Source organism: Piliocolobus tephrosceles, chromosome 9, assembly GCF_002776525.5.
Source record: "Piliocolobus tephrosceles isolate RC106 chromosome 9, ASM277652v3, whole genome shotgun sequence".
In the NCBI taxonomy this organism is placed as follows: Eukaryota; Metazoa; Chordata; class Mammalia; order Primates; family Cercopithecidae; genus Piliocolobus; species Piliocolobus tephrosceles.
This window is the reverse complement of record NC_045442.1, coordinates 49,865,247-49,886,178: the sequence shown is the minus strand read 5'-3', so window position 1 is coordinate 49,886,178 and position 20,932 is coordinate 49,865,247. Positions and strand designations below refer to the sequence as shown.

The 20,932-nt window shown below is 35.0% G+C and overlaps 1 protein-coding gene across 1 annotated transcript in view; it reads left to right on the top strand.

Annotated features, from left to right (window-relative positions):
* Window positions 1-20,932, top strand: part of PCDH15 (protocadherin related 15) — a 791,018-nt gene that overhangs the window by 705,818 nt on the left and 64,268 nt on the right. The window lies entirely within an intron of this gene.

Below are 20,932 nucleotides of genomic sequence, written 5' to 3'. Positions count from 1 at the left end.
TGACTGTTTTCTTTTTTTGAAGATCCTATATTATTACCTATGAGGTTTTTTTTTTTGGGGGGGGGGGAAGTGTGGCTCTGTTGACCCAGGCTGGATGGAGTACAGTGGCACCATCTCAACTCACTGCAAGCTCCACATCCCAGGTTCATGCCATTCTGCTGCCTCTGCCTCTGCCTCCCGAGTAGCTGGGACTACAGGCGCCCACCACCATGCCCGGCTAATTTTTTGTATTTTTCGGTAGAGACGGGGTTTCACCATGTTAGCCAGGATGGTCTCGATCTCCTGACCTCGTGGTCCACCCACCTCGGCCTCCCAAAGTGCTGGGATTACAGGCGTGAGCCACTGCGCCCGGCCTGTTTCATGAGTTTTAAAAAAGGCAGGGAGAGAATTGAATTATCATGACAGTACTGTGATATACTGTAGGAAACAAAGAAGAAACGTGAAGCTGTAGAGATATATTTTTAAAATGTACATTGCATTTCTAAAAATGTTTAACAAACTTGAAATTAAAAAAAAAGGAAAAAGGTTATTCAGCTTTCTGTTAATTTTAAGTTACTCTTCATGGAAGATAAAATAATTCTGACAAAAGTGGAGAAGCTAGTATTTTTCTTATTGGTTAGCAAAGTTTATTCCATCTAACTATTAGTCTTCTCTAGGAATTCTCGATATTTAATGTGTGGTAAAACAACGCCACATAGTGTTCTTGTCATTTATAGCAAGAAAGCATGTTTTAGGAAGATGAAATACTATATTACAGGTGGTAGTAGCTGAGAGGTGCCAATAATCAAATACGTAAGGTTGGATCTGAAAGGTTGGTAGGGAGAATGAAAATCAGTATGAACTAGCATATGTGTTTACTTTAGTTCTTGGTTTCAGAATTCAGGATTATGAGCTACTATAGTATCATTTGGACCTGAAAAAAATTATGTAATCATGACAACATGTCAAAAACAGATTCATAAATCCTTCAAAAACATAAGCACAGACACAGTCCTTGCGGATGTTTCATAAATAGGGCGTTGATAAAGAGCGCAAACTGGGCAATAAAAATAAGTGAGAGGGAACAGTCTGAATCTTAGAAAAGGCAGTTGGAGGGATTTAGACACTTAGCAGAGAACAAATATCATAGGAAAAAATAAACAGTGTGACTTCCAGACCCAGAAGGCCCTGGCAGTGAGCTCTGAACATATTCACTTTGAGATTAAGTAACATTTGAATAGGGCAAGACCAGTTGATACTGAAACAGCCTCTTTTGAGGAAGGGGCTCTTTTTGGGCTAACTATTCTGGTTCAGAGCGAAGTTAAGAGTGTAAGATGAGGCTGACCCCAAAGGTGCCAAAAAAAAAAAAGGAAAAAAAAATGAGGCATACCTGTGGGCAGGAAACGACTAGCAGCTCCTGCTCCAAAAACATGAAGACATGATAGTAATTGCTACAACAACATTTTATCTAAGTCAATATTGATTAAAGTTTAATTAAATGTTATGGGTATGCTAAATCCGAAGACTGTGGAAAAAAAAGATTAATGAATATAATATATAAAGGATATAAAAATAAAGTTTTGATATATTTAAGTCTGTTTTCCAAAAGCATAAAAAGAAAGACAAATGTGAGGTTTTATTTAACCATGAGTGGGCTGTGTAATGGAGTAGATAGGTTTCTTGCTTTCTGTAAGCAGCAGGTCTGCAGAGTGAGGACAACACTATCTAATGAATTTTATATGAATATAAATGAGAAAACGCACATAAAGCACTGAGCACTGTTTGTTGCTCTCTCTGAAATCTCTCAATAGACATTCTCTAAATAGACATTCTCTCAATAGATCTCTCAATAGTCATTGTTACCCATGTTACCTGAGTCCTTTTTACCTACAAGATAATAGTAATCTCAAAATCAAAATGTTTCAAACTCAGCATGCACAGTGCATACATGGTATTAAAAACACAGTTTTATTGAATGCACAGCGATGTTTCTTTGCCCTTGAAACTGAATACTGGGCCTCTCTTTCCAGAATTCACCTTCAGCATTAGTATAGAATGCTAATTTGTCTTCTTAATAGTAGAATAAGGAATAATTATAAGAAGCTGAATACAACTAATAGATTCCTCCATTAAGTCACGACTAGATGAGTTTGCTTTGAGATACAACTAAGTGTATTATTTTCATGAGAATATTATTCCACTGAGGAATACTCAAAAAGTAACTTTTCTAAATCCTTGTATATTTTAAATCAGATAGTTGGTTCTCTTATATGAATACTGACCAAATTAAAATGTTTGAGGCATATTTATATGTTTTAAATGAGTAGTATTATCTTAACACCATGTTATAAAGTATTTCTGTATAGAATTTTCTCGTTGTCAATGGTTATAGCTTGATATTTTTCTTTCTGGGGGTATGGTAAGCTTAAGAAAAAACAAATAGGCCGGGCGCGGTGCCTCAAGCCTGTAATCCCAGCACTTTGGGAGGCTGAGACAAGCGGATCATGAGGTCAGGAGATCGAGACCATCCTGGCTAACACGGTGAAACCCTGTCTCTACTAAAAATACAAAAATCTAGCCGGGCGTGGTGGCGGGCGCCTGTAGTCCCAGCTACACTGGAGGCTGAGGCAGGAGAATGGCGTGAACCCGGGAGGCAGAGCTTGCAGTGAGCTGAGATCCGGCCACTGCACTCCAGCCTGGGCGACAGAGCAAGACTCCGTCTCAAAAAAAAGAAAAAAAAAAAAAAAAAAAAAAAAGAAAAAACAAATCATCTCTATATGTCCAGTTATGAAGTCCAGAGAAACAAACCCTAATAGCACAGGTGGAAACACTTCAAACAGTCTTCAAGTGGTATCAGTATCAACGTATCCAGAGAACAGTTTTTAAAAGAATATTTCCTCTTTTTTTTTTTTTAAAAAAAAAGGCATATTGAAGGTTTATTGGTCCTCGTCATACCACAGCATATCATAAAATTGAGTGAGATTATATTATAGTAATTAATATACGTCTGCTAAGTGGAAATAAATCTTGAAGTTCTCTTAATTAAAGAAGAAAAAAATGGAAAAGGCAATGAAATGTATTAAATAAGTTTTCTTTAGAAGGAAGGAGCACAATCCATATGAAAAATAAGCCCAGCATGGGAAAGGCCAGCAAGTTAAGAATGTTTATAGAGAGCCCATAAATACCCCATTATATATAGATATGGTGAAAATTGCCATTTTTCAAAGTATTAATAGAAAGTTCTGAATGTCAGAAAATTTATTTTTCATTATTAAAGAATGAATTACCTATAAAATATTGAACAACAAAGCAGTTCTTTCTCTGGCATTAATGAATCACAGCATGACACGTTATCTTTTCTGGCACCTCTTGAGAGTATTAATGGTATATTATGTTAGTAATCATCAAGAAAATTAGGGGTAACTAATGAGAAAAGAAAAATAATACAATGAGAATGTGTATCTCACCTACATTTATAAGGGTCTGATTAGCATTAAGTGCAATTAAAACATTGAATTATCTTTCAACATGAAATTTAATGAAGTAGCATCACTATTAAGGATACAAGCAACTCTATGTCTTGTCAGTGTTTGTCTTCTGCTTTGTCCTGAAAAAGAGGTGTAGAGATAAAGCAGCTTGTCTTAATGTAATTCCTGCTGGACTTAACAGTGTCTACACAGAAGGAAAAACGTGAGAAATATTATATTGCAATTTTTAATGAAAGCTATCTGTTCAGGACAGGTGTTATCTCTTTCTGAACCAAGGAACCTGATAATAATCTTCAGCCCACCACATTCTTTTCTCAGGAAAATCAGTTTTTTGAAAAACTACATGGGGCTTGGAGTCAGAGACTATATATTCTGCTCACCAGCTGTGTGATTTGGGATCATTAATTTAATCTTCTATGGTTTAGAAATGGAACCCAAGGAATGACTTTTATTCTTTCTAACTACCAGAATTAAGAAATGTTTATGATACCCTCTTAGTAAAGGGTGTAGAGCAGAGCAGGACACTGAGTCCACTTTCAGATGATTTCTTACATTTCCCAGATGCTCCTCAAATATAGTCTTCTGTTCCTTACTCCTTTTCAGTACAAAACTCAGCCTGCATTTAATCACCTCGGTAGATGTCAGTGTCAGCCCCTGAAGATTTGGCTGAAGAACAATTTGGATTACAGCAAGTTGGCCAAAGGCAAGTCAGTTAAAGATAGATTGAGCAGTGCTATTTTTTGGCCAAATCAAATCAAAACAAACAAGTTTTCTACAAAAATAGGCCGGGCACAGTGGCTAACGCCTGTAATTCCAGAACTTTGGGATGCCGAGGTGGGCAGATCACCTGAGGTCAGGAGTTCACGACCAGCCTAGCCAACATGGCGAAACCCCATCTCTACTAAAAATACAAAAATTAGCTGGGCGCAGTGATGCACACCTGTAATATCCCAGCTACTCGGGAGGCTGAGGCAGGAGAATCGCTTGAACCCAGGAGGCAGAGGTGGTGGTGAGTCAAGATCGTACCACTGCAGTCCAGCCTGGGCAACAGAGTGAGACTCCATCTCAAACAAAACAAAACAAAGCAAAGCAAAACAAAAGACTATTAAATGTGAATGTTATTTAGAAACTATCTTTCAAGCTTTGTAAATGTTGATGTTCTCTGGGGGTTATTTTACAACAATTTGTAGATGTGTATGTATTCACTTAAAAACATACATATCTTTCTTCCTGCCATGCAAAGGACATTTGTGAGGAACCTAGTGTAAATGACCTGCTTCTGGGTCAGAGTTTTTTAAGTGGCAGAGCAATTTCCTCCCTGAAGTCTACTGAATATCAGTCCTTAGCACAGGAATTTGTAAAAACAAAGATTGAATGAATAAGTAAAGAGAAAAAGGAGATGATGATGCAAAGAAAAAAATATATCTCTATGAATAATTTTACCTGATCATTATGATATTTTTATCCTATTCTTTTTGTTGTATGATGTTTAAAATAGAAAAAGGTTAAAACAAAAAAATTCTTCATGGCTGGCTAATGACAAAAAAACTAGATTACAAAACTATAGGATGGCATGATCCTAGTTTGCTGAAAGAATACACACACATATATACATATATGAATACACAGAATACACACACAGATGTATATGTGTATGCATATGTGTGTATATATGTGTGTGTATTCTTATGTATTTTTATGTATATACGTGTGTATTCTTTCAGTAAACTAGGATCATAATATCCTATATGCATATGTGTGTATGTAGATATATGTATATATATATATGTACATCAAAAAAACATAAAGGAACAAACACCAATATGTTAATGATGCCTGTAAATGGATAAAATTATAAAGTTTTTGTATTCCTTGGTCCATTTACATTTAATGATATTTTTCTAATAAGCAAGAAGCAATAAAGCATTTTATATATTAAACACATTATCAAAGACTATTAGTCATTTATATTTTTACAATTTTTCATCTTTACACATAATACAGAACATTAATAATTAGATGTAAATGATTTGGGAATATTTTAAAAGAAAAACAGAGGGAAAAGCAAATACATTCTAATAACTTTGCAAAGAGATATACATAAAGTATTACAATTCCATCAGTGGTTCATGAAAAGTAACCATATTTTTAAAAAATAGCAGTTGGAGCCAGGCACGGTGGCTCACACTTGTAATCCCAGAACTTTGGGAGGCTGAGGTGGGAGGATCACTTGAGGTCAGGAGTTTGAGACCAGCCTGATAAACGTGATGAAACCCCATCTCTCCTTAATATAGAAAAATGAGACATGCGTGGTGGCACGTGCCCGTAATCCTAGCTACTGGAGGGGCTGAGGCAGGAGAATTGCTTGAACTCAGAAGGCGGAGGTTGCGGTGAGCCGAGTGTACCACTGCACTCTAGCCTGGACGACAGAGCCAGATTAGGCCTAAAAAAAAAAAAAAAAGGCAGGAGGGCAATTGGTAATATTAACAATTTGCCAAATTGTCTCAAAACGGAATTGATATGTTGATTATCCTTTGTAGTAAATTGTTTTGGTACCAAGTCTTTTCAGATAAAAATTGCTGCAACCTCTGATCATGGATGCTGCCACAATATTTTCATCTCAGTCCTGATCAGATCCATGTAATTTACCTGTTCTAATTTTTTACTTAGTTCCCAATATATTCTGAGCCACAATTCACATCAAAATATTGCAAGTGTTAAAAATATATAATATTTTACATAGACAAAAGTAATCTAGCATACACATTTTAGAAATATTATGCTTAAGAATATAAATACATGGTGGCTTGTTTTTTTCAATGATAAAAAATTTTGTATGTCTAATAATTTAGTCCGGGTGTGAACTTCAAAACATAAATTTGATTATGTTTACTCAATTTTTCTGTTAGCTCTATTGGCATATTGGCATACATGTTTTGTTGTGCTGGTTTTTGGTTTTGGTTTTGGTTTTGTTTTTTGAGACGGGGTCTCACTCTGTCCCACAGGCTGGAGTGCAGTGAGTGGCACTCACTGCAACCTCCCCTTCCTGGGTTCATGCCATTCTCCTGCCTCTGCCTCCCGAGTAGCTGGGATTACAGGCGCCCGCCACCACACCTGGCTAATTTTTGTATTTTTAGTAGAGACAGCGTTTCACCGTGTTAGCCAGGATGGTCTCAATCTCCTGACCTTGTGATCTGCCCGCCTCAGCCTCCCAAAGTGCTGGGATTACAGGCGTGAGCCACCACCCCCGGCCTGGCATAAATGTTTTTGGTTATGCCCAATTACTTTCTACTGCCTAAGCTAAGAAAATTTTATCAATGATTATTTTTACTTTTTTTATTTTTGTATGTTTAGGGGTTACAAGTGGATTTGTTATATGGATGTATTGTGTAGTGATAAATTCCCAATTTTACTGTAACCATCACCCTAATAGTGTATATTGTACCCATTAGGTAATTTCTCATCCCTCACCCTCTCCAACCCTTCCACCTTTCTGAGTCTCCAGTGACTGCTCTTCCACTCTCTATGTCCAGGTGTACACATTATTTAGCTCCCACCTATAAGTAAGAACATGCAGTATTTGAGTCTGGCTAACAAATCATGAAATTTTAGGTAGTATAGCTGCATCCAGCAAGACTGTTTCACAGAAATTTTACTGGTGTTAGAGCCATTTCTTTTTAGTAAACTTGTTAGTTGGTACTCATAGACACACAATACATCATGTTATAAAATATAAAAATAACTATATATGAGTGCATGTGTATACATATGTGATATATACATATGTGTGTTTATACACATGCACACAAACACACATAGAGTGAGAGAGCACGAGGGAGAGCTCCAAAATACCATCAATTTAAATGAAGGACACTGAGGACGGACACTGTTTTTGTTGAGTGTTGTTTACATTAACATGTTACAATTATATAAATTCAAGGAGACCGATCTTATTGTCCCGTATACAAATAGCACCATCCTGGTCCATAAATGCAGTCTTCTTTACAATTAGTGTCATTGTAACAATACTAAAGGCATTTTGTTTGGTCATAATTACTTTCATCATAGCCCTTTATATCCAGTATATTTTGAAAATTATAAATTTATTTTACAAAGTAGAATATTTATACATTGAATTCTATTTGCCTCGAATACTCTTTTTCTATAAAATCAGTAAGAAAGTTTTTTTTTTTTAATTTTTGTAATAGAGCTTTTTGTTTCTGTTTGTTAATTTATGAGATAGGCAGTAAAATTGTCAGAATTTACAGAGGATTCAACATTCAGATTTAATTTTCAATTGCCTTGCTATTACTTTCCCTCGACTTTCCATTAAATTTAGTAATTAAAAGATGAGTAGACTTCTTATACACTATTCATATTTGAAATCATTTTACAGTAAGTTCAAGCTTGCTTCATGAACCCTGTGTTCTTAAAATATTAAATTGTTTTATCTCTAGGTCAAATGACTTGTACTGTTAGCATATTAAAATACAAGTAATCCTTCTCTATTGCAAATATTGGGCCCATGGGTTGACTCTGTGGCCATATAATTTAAAAATAGATGTTTATTATGGACTGTACATATGACATTCATTATATGTAATATGCATACAACCTATTTTATTTGCATTTCTAAGTATTCCAGTGGTTTCTCAGTCAAATTTTCAAAAATTACAACTTAATATATTAAACACTGCATTGGAATACAAAATATTTGTTTTACATGAACCAGATTTAACATGAATGAAAAAGTACAAATACAAAATGTAGAAATTACAAAGAGGAATTATCAGCTTATCATGAAGCAAATTTTAAGTATAGAATATAAAGCTATGGCCAGCCGCGATGGCTCAACCCTGTGATCCCAGCACTTCAGGAGGCCAAGGCGGGCGGAACACATGAGACCAGGAGTTAAAGACCAGCCTGGCCAACATGACAAAACCTTGTCTGTACTAAAAATACAAAAATTAGCCAGGCGTGGTGGTGCGCACCTGCAGTCCCAGGTACTCGAGAGGCTGAGGCACATAGACATATTAACAAAACAAAACACATGTATAATTTGAGCTTTCTATTTGAGAGAAAAAAAAATAGTTTGAATGTTGGTTTTGAATCACAAAATGCTATTAATTTTTACCAAAAATACCTGCACTTAAAGTGTTTATGAATGGTATACCTTTTACAATAATTCTGTAGGTATACATCCTAAATCCTTCAGCATTCAAAGCAAATTAAATAATACACTTGTTATTTCAAAATTCCAGATTATTCCTTAGTTACTTTAGGCTTCATCAATCCAAAGCGAATTCAGCTATTGCTTCTTGGCTCCCACCCTCCTGATAAGCATATTATTATAGCTGTATCATAATAAATATTTTCCATTTAAGAACTTTTGCTTTGCTATCAATAAATTATATAGCGTTCAGTAAGGAGATCAATAACTATATTTTCCTCAGTGGCAGATTTATTCCTTTAACAAGTATTGTCTAATTACATTCTACTGGCCATGAGGCTTATGAGATCCAAAGACGATTCAGAAAATAGTCCTGCTTCCAAAGAATCTATAGCCAATGACACAAGGTAGAAAGTGAGAGGTGCCTTTAAGTGTACAAAAAGGGATTTTTTAAAAAAAGGACAAATAGAAGAGATCAGGAAGATAGCTACAAAGTATTCAAAGATCTCAATAGTAAATGCAATAGGAAAACAACAGCTAATCTTGAGGTTTACTTTGTACCAGGCACCGCATTTTACACCCGAGTGAATATTCACAGCCAACCTATTCAGCATGTCCTATTTTCCTCATTTTACAAATAAGGAGCAAAGCTTTAGAGAATCACTTGCCCAAGCTCATATATCTAATAAATGGTAGAATTGAACTCAAATCTGTCAATTCTAATGATTGATGTCTCAACCACTATGATAGTCTTCTATAGACATTTAAGCCAAATATTATTTGATCACTGACTGCACATGGTACCACAGTGAAAAATATGAACTGAAACAAATTTGATGTATAATGGAGATACAAAATTAAAACGTGTCATGGTAAATGCTAATATATACACACACACACATTTATATAACATAACAGTGAAAATATATAAGTAGAAGCAGCCCTCCCTAGTAGAGATAAGAACACCTTCAGAAAGGGGTCATTTAAGCTGAGGTTTGATTGCTTTATTCAGTATTTTATTATATATATATATATATATATATATATATATATATATATACATATACACACACACACACACATATATGTTTTTTATATATACCATACTGTGGCATACACACACACACACACACACACACACACACACACACACTTGATATATATAGATATATATAATGATATATATATATATTCAATATGTGTATGTATGCCATAGTATATATAGATATATAGAGAATCTATATAGTGTGTGTATATATATTCAAAGTGTGTGTTTATGCCATAGTTTAGTGTATATATATAGCATATATACGTAGAACACACACCCACATTTTCAAAGTGTGTGTATGCCACAGTATAGCCACAAAGTGAACATCATTTGGCCTAGCAGACAAAAGACATTTCATTTAAGGTAGAAGAAACAATGTATACAAATGAATAGAAACTTGAAAGAACACATTCTCTAGAAAAAAACAAATAATGTGCTTCTGGCAAATAGAACAAATATAAAGCAAACAGTTGGAATCATGAACTCTAATCAGTTTGAGAATATTGAAAGGACTTGTTTTAACATTCATCTCTGGCAAGTGGGAGCTATCAGTAATTTTTAAGCTATTACCAGAGTTAAAAGTGAGATCCGATGAGAGCCTGAAATTGGCCAGGGTAAGCTTGGCCTAAAGTATTATACAGAACTGAGAAATATTGTGTAGGTAGAAATCAGAATGCTTGCTTATGGACTGGAGGTAGGGAGGAGCAGGTGAGATTAAACCGATGGGGAGGATGCTGAAATTGTTGAGAACAGTTCAATTCATAGATGATAATGCCCTTCCTATGCAAACAGGAAACGCAGAAGGATAACCACATATGGTAGTCAGAAGAGGGACAGCAAGGTGGGAGCCAAGAAACAGCAGCTGAATTTGGTTTGGACTGATTGAACCTAATGTAACTAAGGAAAAATCAGGAAGTTCAAAAATAAGAAGTATGTTATTTAATTTGCTTTGAATGCTGAAGGATTTAGGATGTATAACTACAGAATTATTGTAAAAGGTATAACATACTTAAGCACTTTAAGAGTGGGTATTTTCGGTAAAAATGAATAGCATTTTGTGATTCAAAACCAACGTTCAAACTAGTGTTTCTCTCAAGTAAAAAGCATAAATTATATGTGTGTTTTCTTTTGTTAATTTGTCTATATAATAGAACACAATTTATTTCTTTTTCACATGGTTGAAAAGTTAGAACAACTAGATCAGAGTTTATTTTAAAGCATCTTTGAGGGAGGTATAATCATTTTATTATTAGCAATAATGACGAAAAGAACAAAACCATTTATAGGGTAATATTTATTTTACAAAACACTTTTAAAAGAAAGGAAAAAAATAAAAAAGGAAACTTCAATTATAACATAAATGCAAGTCCTGCTTTTATGGTAAGTCCTCTCATGCCTTCTATAGTTCACAATTTAGTATATAATTTTTTAAAATAATAAAAGGAACATTTGGTGTTTCTGTAGTTGCTTTAATTTTCTAAATAGATGTTATCCTGTAATTTTTTGCACCATGATTTAAATTAAGAATCAATTTTGATAAATTCTAACTAAAACTCAGCCCTGTAAGGGTCTTGTAATTCAAACTATGATGGCATGTCTCTATTATTATTACATTGGCATGTCTCCATTATTACATTGCTGTTTCTACACTGAGTTGTATTTTACTCTTTAGAATCTCTCAGAATTATATTAGACTTTTACTTAACTGTACAAAAAGTAAATAGGTGTGTTGAACTTAGAAATTATTAATATTAAATTGTAGTCACTGTTTGACATTCTTATGCAAAATCAAACACTTGAGCTTTCATATTTAAAATGCTTCTTTTCTCTTTGTCTTCTTTTTTTTGCAAAAGTTTTTAATAGCCCTAAAAGTAGATCAATCTAACTGACATTTTTCTTACTCATATTTTATCATATTCTGGGTATACTGTCTTTAAGGACTTTAAAATACAGATTTCTTTCTAGTTCCTAAAAATACAAGAGTCAGTCAGGTGTGGTGGCTCACGCCTGTAATCCCAGCACTTTGAGAGGACGAGGTGGGTAGATCATGAGGTCAGGAGATCGAGACCACCCTGGTCAACATGATGAAACCCTGTCTCTATTAAAATACAAAAAAATTAGCCGGACCTGGTGATGTGTGCCTGTAGGCCCAGCTACTCAGGAGGCTGAGGCAGGGGAATCACTTGAACCTGGGAGGTGAAGGTTGCAGTGAGCTGAGATCACGCCACTGCACTCCAGCCTGGCGACAGAGCAACTTCATCTCAAAAAAAAAAAAAAAAAAAAAAAAAAAAAAAATACAAGAGTCAAGTTAAAGTGGTTCTAACCTGCCAAAGCTCTGTTATTATTTTTGCCCTTTGCAAACACAACTTGACATAGTGACCTTGCTAGGTGGAAATGTGAGATTTTAGTATTTTTATCCAGATAGTCTAAAACACTTTCACTCTATTTCAGGGAAAGTGAGCCTTCAATACCATTAAACGTTAAAATGGGTCTAATTGAGAAGCTGAAGTTAAACGTAGCATTATTGAACTTTGATGTGTTTGAAAGTTCTTAGTACATCACTAATTATTTCACTAATATTTCTGCATCCATGGTATTCATTTAGGCAACAGAGGGGAACAGTTATTTAGGCTATTAGAAAATTAATGATCTCCCCTACTCCCCTGTAAGATAGAGGGAATTATTTGGTGATTTTCTTTTAATGTTGTACATCTGTATCCATTAAAATTTCCAGATGAAGCCTTAGAAATGGGTAAGTGGGTGCCTGTATCTAAGCTTTCATTTAAAATATAATTACAGCAAATATAATTATTATATTCATTTCTGACTTTTATTCTTTTAGAACAACTCTAGACATAACTTTTTTTGATTTTGTTCACTATGGGAAACTCATAAAAGTCAGTGAATCAAATCTTCCAGAATCACCTCTCCTAGATATTAATGACTTTGTTGTGAACTCAGCATAAATGTTTGATTATAAAGAAACTGGGCGAAAAGCTAATATTGTATTGATTCTTCAGTAAATTGTATTCATTTAGTGTTTCCATAGTGAGACAGTTTTAATTTTTATGCATGAATTTAACTCAACTTGTTAAACGTCCCCTTATTGCTGTTAATAAATTATAGAGTAGATTTATGAATTATTTATTTATGCCATTACTAAAATATGTCTATGAATTTTCCCCAAATATTAAGAAAACAATACTTATTATATTTACAGTATATGGTTCTGTAGTTTCTATATAACGTGTGGGTTCTAGGTATGAGTTACTTGTTATTTACCCCATTTGCAGTTTATTGGGCTTCTTTTTTTTTTGAGACGGAGTCTCGCTCTGTCGCCCAGGCTGGAGTGCAGTGGCCGGATCTCAGCTCACTGCAAGCTCCGCCTCCCAGGTTTATGCCATTCTCCCGCCTCAGCCTCCGGAGCAGCTGGGACTACAGGCGCCCCCCCCTCCCGCCCCCCACCCCCGCCCCGCACCGGCTAGTTTTTTGTATTTTTTAGTAGAGACGGGGTTTCACCGTGTTAGCTAGGATGGTCTCGATCTCCTGACCTCGTGATCCGCCCGTCTCGGCCTCCCAAAGTGCTGGGATTACAGGCTTGAGCCACCGCGCCCGGCCTATTGGGCTTCTTAATATCTGTGGATAACAATCTTTTATCAGTTCTGGAAAATTCTGTCCTATTCTTGCTTCCTCTCTGAAACTCTGATTGGATGTTTGCCAAAGTTTTCATTATAAACTCCAAATTTTTTTTTTTTTTTTTCAGGTTTTTCGTCTTTGTAGCTCTGCAAAACATTCTGGGTCACTTCCTTTGCCCTATCATTTCATTTGCTAATTCCCTGGTCAGCTGTGCTTATCCTGCTAACAATCCCATGTTGGGGTATTTAATTCTAATTTTTCTTTTTATTTCTAAAAGATACTTTTTATTTCTTTTCAACGAGTCTCATTTTTTATTCCACATTTTACAGCTCTTTATTACTGAAACATATTAAACATATTTGCTTTATATTCCATGTCTACTAAGTCAAATATTTGAAGTCTATGTTGTTATGAATTTGATTTTTTTATATCAACAGACTTTTTGTGATCGTTTGTTTCCTGTTTGATTTGATAATTATTATAACTTTTCATCTTTCTTGGAACTTCATTTGTTAGAATTATTTTAGGCATGGCTTGGAGGAGTCGTTTTTGAAAAAGCATTTCCTTCTGTCAGGAGACTAGGCCGTTGTCAGTCATAGATGATTTATCTTAAATTCTCAGGTTGTGGTTTGTCTGTTCATTCAGGTGGAATGCAGGACTATAGACTTTACCAACCCAGAATATTATGATTTCTCTTTGAGTTGGGCAAACTAGTGGCCTGCAAATAATGGCTGCAAACTAAAATGAAGGCCTCTTTTTGGTCCTAGAGTCTTAGTTTAAGTTTTCTCTTCACTACCCTCAATAGCAAAGTTTAAGTTTACAGTTTTCTTTGCAGTTTCGGGTGATAACAGGAGGGGAAAAAAAAATAAATTTCTCTTTATTCTTATGGTGAGAATTTAACTTTCTGGGGAGGGGATCTTAATAGACTCGCTTTCATGAGTAGGCTTGGGGCCTTGCCTATTTATTGTCTGAGCCACTGAAAACCAGACAAGTTCAATTTTAAGTTTATCCAGGCCGGAAAAAAAAAAAATTCTAAATGAAAGCCCCCATCAGTACTATGATTTTTATATTCATATCCTTATGCATTCAGACTTCTATAACAGAATACCATAGACTTGGAAGCTTATATACAAGATAAATGTATTTCTCATAGTTCTGGAGGCAGAGAAGCCCAAGATCAAGATGCTAGTAGATTTAGTGTCCAGTGAGGCCTTCCTGGTTCATGGATGGCTGTCTTTCTACTGTGTCCTCTCATGGCAGAATGGGACAAAGGAAGTCTCCGGGGCTTCTTTTCAAAAAGGAACTGATCCCTTTCATGAGGGACCTGCCATCATGACTTAATTGCCTTGCAAAGGCCAATCCTTCAAATGACATCACATTGGGTATTATGTTTCAACATATAAATTTGGGGAGACATAATCACTCTATAGCACTTTGCTTTTGACTGGCATATTTGTTGTCTTTCCATCTTCTTGATGCATCTAGGAAGATTTTTTAGAATATTTTATCCAACATTTGTTGTTTTATTTTTAAACTGCAATTTTATCCCTGGTATTTAGTCTGATATGTGGAGTGCAGTGGTTTTAAAGTGAGACCTATTCCACTGTGCTAACAACCATATGTGTGATTATGAGCGACTTACTAATCTCTCTGTGCCTCCATTTCTTGCCCTATAAAATAGTAATGGAACCTACTCAATGGAAAGGATGTCATGAGATAATGTAATAATATATGTATTTACATAGCATCTGGCAAATTGTAAGTGTTCAATAAATGTTAGCAAACACCGGAAGCAGCAACAGCATTATACAAACAACATAAATGGACCTGGTAATTTAAAGAACGCCAGGCTGGTTGTTGATCTGAGACGGAGTCTAGCCTCAAACACTGATTTTAGCAGATTCAATGGCGTGACGGGGCAGAGATCTGGCTGCAGTTAAGGAATGAGTGTAAAGTAAGGAATTACAGATGGTGATTCTATACAAATTTTCTGAGGAACTTAACTGTGAAAAACAGGTATGGAAGTTTGGGGGCTAGTGTCACAAGTGTGGACTCAGTAAAAGAAAATTTCATTTCATTTTAATGAGAAAGACATAACGTGTTTTATAGTCTGTAGAGAAGGTGAAAAGGACAGAGACAAATAGTGCTGATGAAGCATTAAATGCAGAAGGGATGGGAGTGATTCAGATTAAGGCATAAGTGCCTTCAGTGAGATACATGTGAGCTGCTCCTCTGAGATTTGAAGAAAGTAGTAAAAGTAAGTACAGATATGGGTACATTTTTAGTTATGTGATGAAAAGCTGAGAGTTCTCACATTTGATATCCTCAAATTTTATGGGAATTATAGCTTCCTTATCTCTGGAAAAGACTGAAAGAATCTGTGAACTAAAGAAAAAGGCAAACTTCTGGAGTGAGAAAGATAACTTACATATAGCAAGGATTTCCTAAATAGACCAAAGGCGCAGTTAAACTCAGAGACCATGGACTTACAGTAACACTAGTCTGACTGGTCATGTAATTTCTCTCCACCCTCTTCAGTCACCAGAAGTAAACTGATGGTTTAGTTTGGTCCAAGAGGAGAAAGGTTTAAGTGTTGTGGAGGGAGAGAGAAATGAGAACAATGTGATCGACTCTGACTTCTATGATAAAGCAGAAAGGGACATAAACCCTGAAGTAATGAGAGCAAAAGGCGGTCTGCAGAACTGAAAATTCACTGATATCAAAGAAGACGTCTTAACTAAGTATGGTGATTAAAGTTGTGGTCAGAATTTAGACATGAAAGTTTAATATATAAATTAAATATAGAGTGTTTCTTTAGGAGGAATATCTCCCTAAGGCAAAAGACTAAAGTGTGACTGTAGAATTAAATCGATGCAGTGAGGTCGTTCAAAGACTGATGAATGTTATTCATGCCTAATACTTTAAAAATAAGTTGCCGGATGTGTCATCTCAATGAATACTGAAATTTGTATAGAAGGAGAAAATTTAAGTAGAAGGGGTAGACTGAGAGCAAGCTAGCAACATCCTCATTATGTTCAGCAACAAGGAGGGATAGAGTGTATACTGTACAAAAGTGCATGGATTTCAGCTGAGGAAGAGGTTTTGCAAAATTGCTTCAAAAATGAGCTAGAAGCCACGCCTGGCTAATTTTGTATTTTTAGTAGAGACAGGGTTTCTCCATGTTGGTCAGGCTGGTCTTAACCTCGTGACTCAGGTGATCTGCCCACCTCAACCTCCCAAAGTGCCTGTAAACCCGGCTACTCGGGAGGTTGAGGCAGGAGAATTGCTTGAACCCGGGAGGCGGGTTGCGGTGAGCCCAGATCAAGCCACTGCACTCCAGCCTGGGCAAGAGGAGTGAAGCTCCGTCTCAAAAAAAAAAAAAAAAAGAAAAAGAAAAAGAACTGGAAGCAATAAAGGAGAACTGGAAAAGAAAATTAAGAAAAATAAAGTTATTAGAGCAAAGTTCTTGCATCTGGAGTTCTATAGGAGAAAAATGGTTAACGCATTATTTTGTTAAGGGAGTTATAATTGTGTGATAATGTGTCTGAAGTAATAACGGTCTAAATTGATTGAATGCATAAATTTACATATTCATAGCTAAACATAATACGGAAAAATGTTAAACCTTTTGAATCACTATCATGAGAACTTAGGTAACTATAATAGTTACACCAGACTTGGCCAGATCTATATTTTTGTGTAAAAAAATACACATATATATTAATATATATAAAATTTTCAAATGCTGTTTTTGGGCATCCTTATTTTTATTTTATGAATAAAGAAATCTGAAATTTTGAGTTATTAATTTTTCTTTCTTTTTTTTTTTTTTTTTTGAGATGGAGTCTTGCTCAGTCACCCAGGCTGGAGTGCAGTGGTGCGATCTCGTCTCACTGCAAGCTCAGCCTCCCAGGTTCACGCCATTCTCCTGCCTCAGCTTTCCGAGTAGCTGGGACTACAGGTGCCTGCCACCATGCCCGGCTAATTTTTTTTTTTTTTATTTTTTAGTAGAGACGGGGTTTCACCGTGTTAGCCAGGATGGTCTCGATCCCCTGACCTTGTGATCCGCCTGCCTCAGCCTCCCAAAGTGCTGGGATTGTAAGAGTAAGCCCCGCGCTAGGCCTTGAGTTATTCATTTTTCAGTCACACCTGACATTGGAGTCCACCTCACTCTAAAACATAATGCAAAAAACAAACAACCAAAAAAGTAAGTTTAAAATTATTTAAAACTGAATAGAGACAATAGACTCTGCTGAAACTCTCACTTACTTTTCACATCTTGACCCAGATTTAAAATTGTGCTCTGAACTTTATTATTGGTGTGACTCAGTGTGTTTTTAAATATATCGTATCTTGTTATTGAGTTTATAGAAAGAACATTTGGTTGTTATCTATGTATGATGGTATTGCATATGCTCAACATCAGTCAGAGCCACATCTTACAGGACAGGTTTTGGGTTTTAAAATACGTATTTGTTATAAATTGGGTAGACTAAAAATTAAAAATCCATTCAATTGCTCTTAAGTATGGCACCCATTGGAATTTTCATCATTCACTATTTAAATTACCAGTATTCAACTGAAAATACTTGAGGAAGAGGGGAGATTTGAAAAATATGCTAATGATCCTGGCAATCGTCTTTGATGAGTAGCTCCTGAAATAAGATCTCTAAGATCCCAAAGACTATCATATTCATTCAAAGAAATAAAAATTAGAGTCCTTAACTGTATAACATACATATGCCAATAGGGTTTTATTTTTTTAATTCCACTAAACATGATGTTTAAAAAACTTTTATCTCATTATTGACTATTTTCTGCAAATATTAGGGCATTTATATGAAAAATCATGAAAGAAAATAGTTATTTCTGAGTTAAATTGTCTAGTTCCACACCCAAACTTTTGCATTAAGTGATCGTTTGTTTCAGGAAAGGCACATTTAACAAAACACTTTAATCTTTTAAGATGGAATATGACTATTTTGTAGTTATCATAATTTAATGAATTAGGAATATTGCAAAGTGAAATTACCTGCTTACTGAAATTGGAAGTTAATCAGTAAGAACTGTGTAAAGTAGCTTAATATGCCAAACAATCTCTGTGATTTTATGGTAACTATCTTTTCTTTTCCAAATGTGATTGTGTTGTTATACAGTATTTATTTTATATATAAGGGCTTAGAATCTTACAATGCAAAACTGAATAAAAGAAGTCAGAAAACAGAACATATTTTATGAGTCAATCAATGTAAAGTTTAAAAAATAGACATAACTAATCAACAAAGTTAGATTAGGAAAGTGGTTTTCCTTAAGAAGGCCTCAGATTGTGACTCCAAGTGCATGAAGTGCATTCTGGAATATTGATAATAATTTTGGCTTTTCAAGAGATATCGTTTCACTGTGTTGCTCAGGCTGGTCTCAAGCTCCTGGGCTCAGATGATCCTCCACCCTTGGCCTCCCAAGTGTTGTTATTACAGCCATGAGTCACCATGCCTGGCTTGTTTTGTTTCTTGATGCAAATGCTGGTCATGTGGATGTGTGTATTTTGCAAAATTTTATTGAGCTTTACATTTATAATTTGTACACTTTTTGCATGTTTGTTATCCCTTTATAAAGTTTACTCTAATAATAATAAGTTTGTTTCAGAGAAATATTAATGTTAATAAGAAGATAGAGAATAATATGTAACCAAATCTGATTGATTTGACATTTGCCCCAGATTTGCTCATTCTGTGTGGGAGAAATGTCTTGGATACCTTGATTCAGACTTTGACTTATTTTAGCTGGGAATATGCGTTTTCTTTCTTATGCTATCCTTTGTTAAGTGATTATAAACCTGTGGTTCAAAGTTTAAGTACAAAGAGTTTTGATACTACTTTTCTTTCTTTGTTCATTTTCTTTTTCCTTTAAGTAAGAATGTGACCTAACATTGATAACTAATTACTATCACTCTAATACCAAAACTGAGCTCTGCCATTCTGTAAGCCATATAAACTATCTAACGAGATTAGCCAGTAGTTTGAGCTTGTCCTCTTCTAAAGATAATTTTAGGCTTGGCACAGTGGCTCATGTCTGTAATCCCAGTACTTTGGTAGACCAAGATGGGAGGATTGCTTCAGTCAAGGAGTTCAAGACCAGCCCAGGCAGCATAGCGAGACCCTGTGTCTACAAAGAATTAGCCAGGCATAGTGGAGTGCCTATAGTCCCAGCTACTCAGAGGCTGATATGGAAGGATAGCTTGAACCTGGGAGACTAAGGTTCAGTGAGCCGAGTTTATGCCACTGCACTCCAGCCTGGGTGACAGAGAGAGAAAAAAAAAAAGAGGGAATATTAACTCCTTAGAAAATTCATGAAATAACTGATCCTGAAGTGAAGTTATCTGGGTTGTGTAGTTTAAATTACCTTTTCTAACAAGTGATATGATTATCTGGAAATGTTTTAAATGGTTCACAATATATATAGAATTTGGAGCTAAATCAAATTCATGCTGTATTTAATACACATTTGCTATTATTTACTATTTTAATCATTTGTGTCTCAACTTTACCACTTATGTAGTCTTTCATTATGTAACTTAAATTAAAATTAGATTAAATTGAAATTTCAGTGTCTTGGTCACATCAACCACTTTTCATTTTTCATATTTGGCTAGTACCTACTGCATAAGACAGAGCTGATTAAGAACATTTCTATCAGTTCAGAAAGTTTTATTGGATAGCACTAATTTATATAAGTAAAACAATATATTCCTCAGTTTTTGTATTGTTATTAGATAAGACTATTTTTGTATGATTGTATTTTGTATTTTGTATGATTCTTAGCAATTCTTAGTAATGGCAGATTATAAGTGCATACTTATACTTAATAATAATAGCATAGATAAAAATAGGAATAAACAGATAATGAAAATAATAATTATTGTTATAATGAGAATGTATAACTTACACATCTAGTATCATGAATAAGGTATATATCATCTTTTATCAAGTCTCTAAAACTCTCTTATGTACCATTTATTTTCCAAGTATTTCACTATGAAATAATTCTGAAACAGACATTCTAAAACATTTCCCCTAATTAGACACCATAAAGCTGACCCAATTTATGGTTATCATAGCTGTATTTAAAAACAAATGAAAAAAGTCTAAACAATGTGCCAGTCCTTTTTAATTCTAAATGGTAGGAAACTTAAATATGTGGATCATAAGTACCTGTCACCAGGAATAAATATGCTTAATCAGGATACAAGATGATTAAAAAGGAAGTTGGATGGTACTTTATTTTATTTCAGTCCAGATATTTTACTACATTCTTTTATATGTATCCCCCTTAGGCTATATGCTATATTAAAAATACCATCACATTGTATGCCTATTACAGCAAGACAAACATTAGGTAAACAACCAATCCCATCCTTCAACCAATTTGGATCAACACACAGAGTTGAACTCAACAAACACGTAAACCAAAAATCTTGATTCATTGACTCTGTTAGTGTCTATGTCTGTTTTTTTAATCTACTTTTAAAATTGACAAATAAGAATAGTACTTACTTATTAGCATCATAGATGCTTCTGTATGTGTAATGCCTCACAATCAAATCAGATTAAT